The sequence below is a fragment of the Nerophis lumbriciformis genome, linkage group LG23 (genome assembly GCF_033978685.3).
Source record: "Nerophis lumbriciformis linkage group LG23, RoL_Nlum_v2.1, whole genome shotgun sequence".
NCBI classification, from domain to species: domain Eukaryota; kingdom Metazoa; phylum Chordata; class Actinopteri; order Syngnathiformes; family Syngnathidae; genus Nerophis; species Nerophis lumbriciformis.
Window position 1 is genome coordinate 13750026 of NC_084570.2, and position 12971 is coordinate 13762996.

Sequence of the window (12971 nt, forward strand, 5' to 3'; positions counted from 1 at the left end):
GGCTAATAACCCGGGGCGGCTTATAGTGCGGAAAATACGGTACTCTAAGTCGTGCCCACAACTTTAGGTCTAAGCTGCACCCACTGCAAGTTGAGCCCACAGGAGTTACGACAACGAAAGTGAACCGCGTTTTAAAGCCATGCCCACAGTGGCGCTGACAACGAGAGAGTGGACACTTGATTTTTAATGTGATCCAAGATGGCTGATGCAACGCACCATTGGTTGTTATTATTTAGGTTGTTGAATGTATTGCTGATTATATACAACCCTAATCAAAACCTAACCCTTGTTTATTTTTAGCATTATTTTTTTTATTCATTTATTTCTGATTTCCGTGTTGGATATTGTCTCTCCAGCTTCACTTCGGTTGTCATCAAACCTGACCCGGTACGTCTTTAAGTGGAAGCGACTTAAACTTGGCACGACTTAGACCTAAAGTTGTAGGAGCGACTGCACAGCCGCAGCCAGATATACTTGACAATAGGGCTGCGCGATATTGACCAAAACTAATTTCGCTGTACTTTTAGTCCGAATACCGGTACACGGTTTATACCGGTATCTTAAAAATATGAGCAAAGTGCTTAAGGTTGCCTCAGTGTTTAATGGTTAGATAACCACTGTTTAGAGTAAGATTATTTTTGTTGTAAGTGGTAACGCAATGTGTTGTTTAGTCTTAGAGTAATTAGTTAGCCGTTACTATGTCAAAGCGCTTTTCGTTAATTTTGTTCATTAAAGTTGGGTTCATACTACCTCACGCTTGTGCGCGGGTATAGATGGAGCTTTCTACTCGCTCGCTGCGGTGAAAGCCGCGGGCTGTTTAGTTTAAAACTACTCTTCAGTCGCTATACTACAGTAGGTTAGTTCGCACAGGCCATGGAGAGAGACCCTTTCAAGCCGAGGTGTAGTTTAACATTTGACGCAGAGAGGAGCTATCGCTAGCTGCCTTGCTAAGTCGCTCACAGCAGTTAACATAAACAGTTGAGAATAGAGATAAAGTCGCTACAAGGAGAGATATTTGTTCTCAAGCAAATTGGTATATGTGTAAATAAAGCTACAGTCCTTCAGCAAAAGCTGATTGCAGTCGCTGACCAAAGCATTGTATTATTTGGGAGTTGAGAAGTCGGTATTGCGCGTCATTTTTATTTCAAGTTTGATGCCTCAGAGAAGCCTCCATAAAACACTCAAAGGGCGAGGGTGAGCCTGTAAAGCTCAGAGAAGAGCAAACGGCCTTAATAAAGGCACATCAAAAGATACCAGTATGGCGGTATTGTCTCAAATAAATACTGCTTTGTAGAATATACCAGTATTAACTACAATACAGAACACTTTCTCGTTTCTTCTTCACTCCCAGACTAGGTCTAACACTGCGGCAAGACCGCCGCTGCCCTCTGCAGCCTACACTGGGTAAATACAGTTCACTACACAATATTCCCATCGCTACAATACTCTACAAGGATATCTCCTGCTTTTCTCGATCTACTGACTACTTTCATCCTCTTTACCGCCTCACTAGTTAACCTATACCAGGGGTCGCCAACTCGTTGGTCACGATCAACCAGTTGATCTTTGGGACCCTACCGGTCGATCACAAAAATATTAGAAAAAATAAATATTGTGCACAAAAATCATTGTGCTAAAACAATGCATTAAGGCTGAATGTTGCAACAAATCGGACATTTTCTAGCATTCAAGAACTCTTCCCTCAACCACAGCCATCATCGCTCGCCTGTGACGGGAAGCTAACAAGCCAAATACTAGAATCCGTGAACATTGCTCGGTACGGATTTTGAGTTGATATATACAAAACTAAACATTGACATGTGCAAAGGCAGTAATATATGCTAAAACAAGGCGACCGCTAAAGAAGGATTTTCCCGTCTATCCCCTCTTTATTACTCAGGAGAAACCCGCCAGGTGAACAACTGATTTTACTACTTCCGCCTCTGATGTAAGACAACCATGTGACTTGCGTCCCATCTGTGTCTTCTTACGGATGAACAAATATACTACAGTACTAAGACTACAGTGGCCATAAACAGTTAGCTTCTACAGCTGGGGTGCCCAAAGTGCGGCAGAGCGGCCATCTGTCATTGGCCATAACCACATTACAAAAAAAAACTTGGGCAAAATTGGGTACACAGCAAGAGGCACAATGAGAAAAAACAAACTGTTGACATCAGCTAATAATTACAACAAAAAGCTTTGTATTTTAAAAACAACAACAAAAAAGAAATATATAAAACAGTTCAAAAAGGCGTAGATCTTGCTTTGGTTTTTGGCTGAGACCAGGGATCTTGGGCTCGAAAATGTTGGTAACCACTGACCTATACCATAAAGCGGTCCAAAGTCGACGTTTTTTAAAAGGGGAACATTATCACCAGACCTATGTAAGCGTCAATATATACCTTGATGTTGCAGAAAAAAGACCATATATTTTTTAAACCGATTTCCGAACTCTAAATGGGTGAATTTTGGCGAATTAAACGCCTTTCTAATATTCGCTCTCGGAGCGGTGACGTCACATCGGGAAGCAATCCGCCATTTTCTCAAACACCGAGTCAAATCAGCTCTGTTATTTTTCGTTTTTTCGACTGTTTTCCGTACCTTGGAGACATCATGCCTCGTCGGTGTGTTGTCAGAGGGTGTAACAACACGAACAGGGACGGATTCAAGTTGCACCAGTGGCCCAAAGATGCGAAAGTGGCAAGAAATTGGACGTTTGTTCAGCACACTTTACCGAGGAAAGATATGCTACGACAGAGATGGCAAGAATGTGTGGATATCCTGCGACACTCAAAGCAGATGCATTTCCAACGATAAAGTCAAAGAAATCTGCCGCCAGACCCCCATTGAATCTGCCGGAGTGTGTGAGCAATTCAGGGAAAAAGGACCTCGGTAGCACGGCAAGAAATGGCGGCAGTTTGTTCCCGCAGACGAGCGAGCTAAACCCCCTATCGACCCTAGCTTCCCTGGCCTGCTGACATCAACTCCAAAACTGGACAGATCAGCTTTCAGGTAAAGAGCGCGGATGAGGGTATGTCTACAGAATATATTAATTGATGAAAATTGGGCTGTCTGCACTCTCAAAGTGCATGTTGTTGCCAAATGTAATTCATATGCTGTAAACCTAGTTCATAGTTGTTAGTTTCCTTTAATGCCAAACAAACACATACCAATCGTTGGTTAGAAGGCGATCGCCGAATTCGTCCTCGCTTTCTCTCGTGTCGCTGGCTGTCGTGTCGTTTTCGTCGGTTTCGCTTGCATACGGTTCAAACCGATATTGCGCAATAGCTTCAGTTTCTTCTTCAATTTCGTTTTCGCTATCTGCCTCCACACTACAGCCATCTGTTTCAATACATTCGTAATCTGTTGAATCGCTTAAGCCGCTGAAATCCGAGTCTGAATCTGAGCTAATGTCGCTATAGCTTGCTGTTCTTTTCGCCATGTTTGTTTGTGTTGGCTTCACTATGTGACGTCACAGGAAAATGGACGGGTGGTTAAAATCAGGCACTTTGAAGCTTTTTTTTAGGGATATTGCGTGATGGGTAAAATTTTGAAAAAAACTTCGAAAAATATAATAAGCCACTGGGAACTGATTTTTAATGGTTTTAACCATTCTGAAATTGTGATAATGTTCCTCTTTAATCATTCAAAGCATTCACTCTTTGGTTTTCATCGCTTCACGCGCAGGCTAGCTTAGGCTCCAAAAACCTAACCACTCCAACGCTGGCATAAACGCGAGTATGTCTTCATGTAACAATTGCACACTTCTCTTACAGAAGTTGTCGCTGCTAGAGGGGTGTGTCCACCTGTTAGAACAGAATAACAAATTGCTTTTAGACAGCGTGGATACGCCATTTAGCGCAGGCTGCAGTAGGCCTACTGCGTGGCTAGCGTAGCTAGCTTTGGCTCTAAGCAGCCAACTGGTCAGCAAGTGTAGGCTGCACTCGGCTGCACTCGACCTGCTAGCGTGATTAGCTCTAAGAAGTCGGCTAACCACGGTAAGCCGGAGAGTGGCAGAGTTAGCGGTTTAATAAAGAAATCTAAAAAAAATGAAATTACATTTTGGCTAGAAAATAGCGAAATTCAGGTAAATAGCGGACATTTGGGATGCCAGTTTAAAGTACAGTGTTGTATTTTCCTACATTCAAACAGTATTACTGTTCAAACTGTGTATAATGTTACAGTGGCAAAAAATATGAAATATATTGTTAAATAAAACATCGGCCTTGTTTTTGATAAACACTTAGGCCTACTACGTTACTGTATTTTAATGTTGGTCATTATGTTGGTACTTTGAGAGCCAAGTTTTTTCTGAGGTGGTACTTGGTGAAAAAAGTATGCGAACCACTGCGCTAACCTGTTTTGAAATGGTCCTATTATAATTTGTATGCCAAAGAATATATTGCAGTGTTAACAGTGTTCCCTCAATTATCGCGAGGGCTACGTTCCAGACCCCCGTGGTAGTTGAATATCTGCAAAGTAGGGACTATTTATTCTATGATTTATATCAGGGGTGTCAAAACCATTTTCAATGAGGGCCACATCGCAGTTACAGCGACCCTCAGAGGGCCGTTTGTTACTAAATAATATATGAATATAGATGTATAGATTCGCTTCCTGATATTATTACACAATTGCCCAAGCATTTAATTACAGTACAGTATATATTTCTTATATACACTGTAAACATAAATCTGGAGATTTTGCTGACAGCTCAGTAGCCAGAATTTTATTGTAAAATTTACGGTGGTTTTTACAGCATTTGCTGTAAATAGAAAAACGTACCACATTTTTTCAAGGTAAAATTCTGGCGACTGACCTGACAGTTTTATACAGTAAAATCTATTGTCATTTTTACAGTGTAAAATATGATGGATAACTTTCTTTAAAATCCTAATGCAAGCAGATATGAGTATTAATTTCTATCCAAACAAAAAAAAGTTTTGTATTTATGATAATATAATATTTACATTATTAGATAATAGTAACATTTTAAAGATATGCAATTGTATGCAGTACATGTATTATTTTTTTGTCAAATACTTTAACGCATTTCTAGGCTTTTGGAGGCCACTTAAAAGGATGTGGTGGGGCTTGAGTTTGAGACCCTCCGTCCATCCATCGCTTGTCCCTCTCGGGGGCACACAGGTGCTGGAGCCTACCCCAGCTGCATTTGGGTGGAAGGCAGGGTACACCCTGGACAAGTCACCACCTCATTGCAGGGCCATCATAGATAGACAACATTCACACTCATTCACACACTTGGGCCAATTTAGTGTTGCCAATCAGCCTATACCCTTGTCTTTGGAGACATCTGAAGTATATGATTATATGCATTTGCCATCTTTGCAAGCCCTACACACAGCCTTAATGAATCCTTATACTCCTCAATCACTTCATATGCTCTAAAACTGACGTAATTTTAACATGAAACTTCAATAGGTACTCAAATTTCAATGTACTCAATGGTATAAAATCAGCAATGCACTTAAGGCGGGAATATACTCTAGCGTCGCGTAGCTTGGGTCCCCCGATGGCGTCTTGTTTGATTTAGTTTATCCGTGGGGGGTGGCGCCAAACTTGCAACTCTCTTCCAAAACACTAAGGGGCAGTGTCTCCAAAAGGAGCAACTGCAGACTATATATATACTGTGTAATTCCTTGCTGTGAAGAGTGACTATATACAACCACTGAACCACAACATTGACAACTTTGTCTACAGTGGAACTAATCATTCACAATAATCAGGTTACTTTTAATGGATGTTTTACTTATAAACCTTTATGAAAATTGACTGTGCAACTTCTGAACGAGTAGCGGCAGAGGATACTATCATTTGCAACAATATTCGGCTATTCGGGACATGGGACAAGAGAGATCCAACATGTAATTGTAAATAAACAAAACTGTTAAATAACTATGTTAACGGCATGCTGGTGTTTACCGGTATTTCTATGGTCATGTTCAAAGTTCACAAATGTTAGTAAATATACTGTGCCTGAAAGATTATTGACCTAGAATAAGAAATGTGTGTGAGAGAAAAAGACGTGTGTGCATGAGAAAGAATATGTATCGGAATTGAACCTGTTGCCACAAGATTTGCAATAAAAGTTAAGTGTCGTACTTTCACATTGTGACTTCTTCTGGATACAACAACAAGACAATAAGTTGAAAAACACAAATTCAGTAATTATTTTCAGAGCACACCGAGATATTAAGTACACAATATCAGTATTCATGGAAATGTTGAATCACTGTTTTATTTCATACAATAATTTGTGCATTTCAAGAAGGGCTGGGCGATATATCAAGTTTGTACGATATATCGATATACAAACCCCGTTTCCATATGAGTTGGGAAATTGTGTTAGATGTAAATATAAACGGAATACAATGATTTGCAAATCATTTTCAACCCATATTCAGTTGAATATGCTACAAAGACAACATATTTGATGTTCAAACTGATAAACTTTTTTTTTTTTTGCAAATAATCATTAACTTTAGAATTTGATGCCAGCAACACGTGACAAAGAAGTTGGGAAAGGTGGCAATAAATACTGATAAAGTTGAGGAATGCTCATCAAACACTTATTTGGAACATCCCGCAGGTGTGCAGGCTAATTGGGAACAGGTGGGTGCCATGATTGGGTATAAAAACAACTTCCCAAAAAATGCACAGTCTTTCACAAGAAAGGATGGGGCGCGGTACACCCAACAACTGCGTGAGCAAATAGTCAAACAGTTTAAGAACAATGTTTCTCAAAGTGCAATTGCAAGAAATTTAGGGATTTCAACATCTACGGTCCATGATATCAAAAGGTTCAGAGAATCTGGAGAAATCACTCCACGTAAGCGGCATGGCCGGAAAACAACATTGAATGACCGTGACCTTCGATCCCTCAGACGACACTGTATCAAAAACAGACATCAATGTCTAAAGGATATCACCACATGGGCTCAGGAACACTTCAGAAAACCACTGTCGCTAAATACAGTTCGTCGCTACATCTGTAAGTGCAAGTTAAAGCTCTACTGTGCAAAGCGAAAGCCATTTATCAACAACATCCAGAAACGCCGCCGGCTTCTCTAGGCCCGAGATCATCTAAGATGGACTCATGCAAAGTGGAAAAGTGTTCTGTGGTCTGACGAGTCCACATTTCAAATTGTTTTTGGAAATATTCAACATTGTGTCATTCGGACCAAAGATGAAGCGAACCATCCAGACTGTTATGGACGCAAAGTTCAAAAGCCAGCATCTGTGATGGTATGGGGGTGCATTAGTGCCCAAGGCATGGGTAACTTACACATCTGTGAAGACACCATTAATGCTGAAAGGTACATACAGGTTTTGGAACAACATATGCTGCCATCTAAGCGCTGTCTTTTTCATGGACGCCCCTGCTTATTTCAGCAAGACAATGCCAAGCCACATTCAGCACGTGTTACAACAGCGTGGCTTCGTAAAAAAAAGAGTGCGGGTACTTTCCTGGCCCGCCTGCAGTCCAGACCTGTCTCCCATCGAAAATGTGTGGCGCATTATGAAGCGTAAAATACGACAGCGGAGAACCCGGACAGTTGAACAACTGAAGCTCTACATAAAACAAGAATGGGAAAGAATTCCACTTTCAAAGCTTCAACAATTAGTTTCCTCAGTTCCCAATCGTTTATTGAAAGTTGTTAAAAGAAAAGGTGATGTAACACATTGGTGAACATGCCCATTCCCAACTACTTTGGCACGTGTTGCAGCCATGAAATTGTAAGTTAATTATTATTTGCAAAAAAAAAAATTAAGTTTATGAGTTTGAACATCAAATATCTTGTCTTTGTAGTGCATTCAATTGAATATGGGTTGAAATGGATTTGCAAATCATTGTATTCCGTTTATATTGACATCTAACACAATTTCCCAACTCACATGGAAACGGGGTTTGTATTTTTAAACAAGATATGAATTAAGAAAATATCGTAATCCATCCATCCATCCATTTTCTACCACTTGTCCCTTTTCGGGGTGGCGGGGGGCGCTGGAGCCTATCTCAGCTGCATTCGGGCGGTATGCGTGGTACACCCTGGACAAGTCGCCACCTCATCGCTTACTTGAAACTGATCACAAACGTGTGTGTGTGGTCTAGTAGGACCACAGAACCGTACGTGTGTGCCAGTCCATTACATCGTCGACTGGGAATCAAAGTGCCTGCCTGCAAATTTATTTTTTAACTGAGTTTGATACATTTTGTATTATTTGCACAGCTATATTATTTATTTTATGTAGAAATAATAAGTTTCTATTTTATATACACATTCTTTGTTTTTCCTATTTTATTTATGCTATGTAATTCTGTGCTACTTAAACAGTTTATTTTCTGTGCTGTTAATACCCATATTGACTAACTGGGTTAATGCCACTGACTGTTTACAGTACATTTGTCATTTATATAAATTTTAGTGAATCTCACTAAAAAAATTCATATCTTTATATAAATATTTTTTACGGAAAATATATTGAGATATATATCGAATATCGAGTTTAAGTAAAAATATATCGAGATATACTTTTTCGTCCATATCGCACAGCCCTAATGTCAAGCACAAAGTCTGCATGCCTGTGTTCAGGGACCCTCCCTGGCAAAAACTGACCAATCACAGCTCTGCGTTGACGGCGACGCACACTATCAGTGGTACTTTAACTTAACCTAGGATTTTTGGGAGGTGCACGTAGGCTACGCGGGAGGCTATGCAAAGGGAGGGAGGGAGGACAACGGTGTCGCCTATGCAAGCTACGCGACGCAAGAGTATACACCAGGCTTTGAGTGAACCGCAAAGTGGCGAGGGGACGCTGTACTGAAATATGCATTAGAGACTGTTTCGCCCATCCTTGTGGCTAATTATAAAAATTAAACAAGGCACTGATTTTGTGGCGCTTCAAACCTGTCGCCACAGTTTAACAGCAGACCTTTGGGCAAAACTGAACATGCAGTCACATATTGTAGTTGAAAAATGGCCGCTTGACCACTCAAACCAAGCTGCTCCAGAAGGTTGGTGGTATAAAATGAGATATTGAAAGCAGTATCACTCGTAGGTCGGATGTCGAAGCAGAATCCACAGCGCGTTACTAACCTCACAGATGGTGCAGTAGTGGGCCGGTTCGTCTCTAGTTCTGGGCCTCAGAACAGTTTCTTTGCCAGCTGTCACCAAGGCTTCTTTCACCCACTGGCACTGCTTTAGCGTCCGCAGCAAGCAGTACCTGCGAGCAAGGTGTCAGGCGGGAATGTTCCGGTTTAGAGAAAACATACATCTGACTGAGTGCAGTGAAACGTGTGAAAGTCTGACTCACTTGATCATCTCAAACAGCTTGTGATCCGACACCTTTATGTTGCGTGCCATATTCCAGGAGAGGTGCACCATAGGAACCATGGATTTTACACTTTGGAGTTTATTCCACTCGTAACGCTCCACGGCCAACTTGTATTGATGTGCTGAAAATCAGAGCAAACAATTTGCATTGCGTTAAAATAATTTAAAAAAAAATTGAGGGTGTCTATTAAGTCTCAACACATTAATGACAAAATCAAGTGAATAGTCAAATCTGTGGAAATCACAAAATGAGGAGTGTACGTTTATTATTACAACTGGGTAAAATAATAAACTAGAGATCCATAACTGTATCGGATATTGGTTTAGGCTTTTGTTTACATTTTCACATGCTCGCATGCAGCATTGTCGTCAAGTGCGCCAGAAACATCAAGAACACACTTTCAGCCTTCACAATAAAATCACTGTGCCTTACATCCTGTATACCTACACTAACCAAATACAGAGTTTCAGAAGAATAGCTTGTATTTTCTTTCATCATTATTTTGCATTAGAAGGAGCAAAATTTGCAGTGATGGAATGCCAAAATACACGTTCATTTGCAATTCCTTTCTTATTTTACAAAATTGTACTGTCAATACTTTTATAACTGTCAGAAGCCATTTATGGCGAAGAGAAAAAACTACCAGGAATTACATTTGTATTTTGCAAAAGATTTTTTGCACAAAAAACATTATTTTGTCAAAAAATATTTAGTTTACAGCGCTTTTAAATGTGAAGGCTGAAAGTGTGCAGTTTTGGTCGGCTGTTGTGTTTTGAAGAGAAATGAGTATGAAAGTGTTATTGTATCAAGCTCCTACAGGAGAATCCCAAGGCATTCCCAAGCCAGTTATTTATTTATTTTTTTTAATTTAACCTTTATTTACCCAGGAAACATTTCACTGAGATTAAAAACCTCTTTTTCAAGGGAGCCCTGGCCAAGAGGCAGCAAAGTTAATCTTAAAATTATATTGACATTACACATTAAAATGACAGGATGGACATCAAGTAAAAGTTACAAATAACTGAGGCTGCTTCAAATGCTCTTAAGTTTAGATTTAAAAGCATTTAAGGATAGCATTTCAGTCAGCTTCTAGTTTCTTTGTAACACATTCCAAGTACAAGGAGCTGCATAGACAAAATGTTTTTTACCCAGCTCAGTGCAAGCAAAAGGGACAGAGACCAACAGCTGATTGTCAGATCTCAGAGCATAAGAGTCCGTACATCTGTGTGTAATCAATGTACAGATGTAAGAAGGTAGTAGTCCCACAAGAGCTTTGTAAATAAAAGTGTACCAATGACATTGTTTCCTAGTGGACAGAGAAGGCCATCCCACCCGAGAGTACAAGTGACAGTGGTGAGTCGTGGCTCTACAGTTTGGGATGAATCTCAAAGAAACATGGTAAACAGAGTCGACCATCTGAAGACAGGACCAAGTAGCATTCATATAAAAAAGATCGCCATAATCTAGTACAGATAAAAATGTGGCAGAGACAAGGCGCTTTTTCACACCAAAAGAAACACATTTCTTATTACGGAAGAAAAAACCCAATTTAAGTTTTAGTTTCTTCACCAATTTATCAATAAAAAGGTTTTAAAGTGAGGGAGTCATCAATTAAAACACCAAGGTATTTATATTCATGCACCACTTCTGTGATATTTCTTTCAAGAGTGGACACTACCAGGGGAGTTTGAGGAACCTTCTTATGATTAGAAAACAGCATAAGTTTTGTCTTGTCAGCATTGAGAACCAGTTTTAAGTAAATAAGTGAATGCTGCACAGCAACAAAGACATTCAGCAGGGAATTCACAGTCTGTTCAAGACATGATCCAAGGCAATAAATTATTGTATCATCAACATAAAAAAGCATATTAGCATCAGAGAAATGTTGTTCGAGATCATTGATGTGCAAGATAAATAAGAGGGCACCCAAAACAGATCCCTGAGGCACTTCCAAATGAATAATGACAAATTCCAAATAAAGGCTGTTGGGAGACATAGTCCCGCAAACGTGTCCTGGGTCTTCCAATGGCCTCCTTCCAGTCGGATGTGGCCTAAACACCTATGAAGGGAAGTGTTTGGGGGCCATCCTAACCAGATGCCCGAACCACCTCATCTGGCTCTTCTCGATGTGGAGGAGCAGCGGCTTTACTCTGAGCTCTTCTCGAATGACAGAGCTTCTAACCCCATCTCTAAGGGAGAGCCCCGCCACCCGACGGAGGAAACTCATTTCGGCCGCTTGTACCCGTGATCTTGTACTCACGGTCACAACTCAAAGCTCATGACCATAGGTGAAGATAGGAAATTAGATTACCGTATTTTTCGGACTATAAGTCGCAGTTTTTTTCATAGTATGGCCGGGAGAGCGACTTATACTCAGGAGCGACTTATGTGTGAAATTGTTAACACATTACCGTAAAATATATAAAATAATATTATTTAGCTCATTCACGTAAGAGACTAGACCAGGGGTCGGCAACCCGCGGCTCTAGAGCCGCATGCGGCTCTTTAGCGCCGCCCTAGTGGCTCTCTGGAGCTTTTTCAAAAAATGTATGAAAAATGGAAAAAGATGAGGGGAAAAAAATCTATTTTTGTTTTAATATGGTTCTGTAGGAGGACAAACATGACACAAACCTCCCTAATTGTTACAAAGCACACTGTTTATATTAAACATGCTTCACTGATTCGAGTATTTGGCGAGCGCAGTTTTGTCCTACTAATTTTGGCGGTCCTTGAACTTACCGTAGTTTGTTTACATGTATTACTTTCTTCGACTTTCTAGGACGTGTATTATGCCACTTATTTTTCTGTCTCATTTTGTCCACCAAACTTTTAAGGTTGTGCATGAAAGGTGAGTTTTGTTGATGTTATTGACTTGTGTGGAGTGCTAATCAGACATATTTGGTCACTGCATGACTGCAAGCTAATCGATGCTAACAGGCTATTTAGGCTAGCTATATGTACATATTGCATCATTATGCCTCATTTGTAGCTATATTTGAGGTCATTTAGTTTCCTTTAAGTCCTCTTAATTCCATGACACACTATCTGTATGTAATATGGCTTTTAATTTTTTGCGGCTCCAGACAGATTTGTTTTTGTATTTTTGGTCCAAAGACCTCCATGAAATATAAAAAACAAGGACCAAGATTTCCCTCGCCCGGACGCGGGTCACCGGGGCCCCCCTCTGGAGCCAGGCCCGGAGGTGGGGCACGATGGCGAGCGCCTGGTGGCCGGGCCTGTCCCCATGGGGCCCGGCCGGGCACAGCCCAAAGAGGCAACGTGGGTCCCCCCTCCAATGGGCTCACCACCCATAGCAGGGGTCATAGAGGTCGGGTGCAATGTGAGCTGGGCGGCAGCCGAAGGCAGGGCACTTGGCGGTCCGATCCTCGGCTACAGAAGCTAGCTCTTGGGACGTGGAACGTCACCTCGCTGGGGGGAAGGAGCCTGAGCTAGTGCGCGAGGTGGAGAAGTTCCGGCTAGATATAGTCGGACTCACTTCGACGCACAGCAAGGGCTCTGGAACCAGTTCTCTCGAGAGGGGCTGGACTCTCTTCCACTCTGACGTTGCCGGCAGTGAGAGGCGACGAGCTGGGGTGGCAATTCTTGTTTCC

At 41.1% G+C, this 12971-nt stretch overlaps 1 pseudogene; it reads right to left on the reverse strand.

Moving 5' to 3' along the window:
- The window catches only part of LOC133622372 (lysine-specific demethylase 6A-like), an 81726-nt pseudogene that overhangs the window by 11206 nt on the left and 57549 nt on the right, over nt 1-12971 (reverse strand).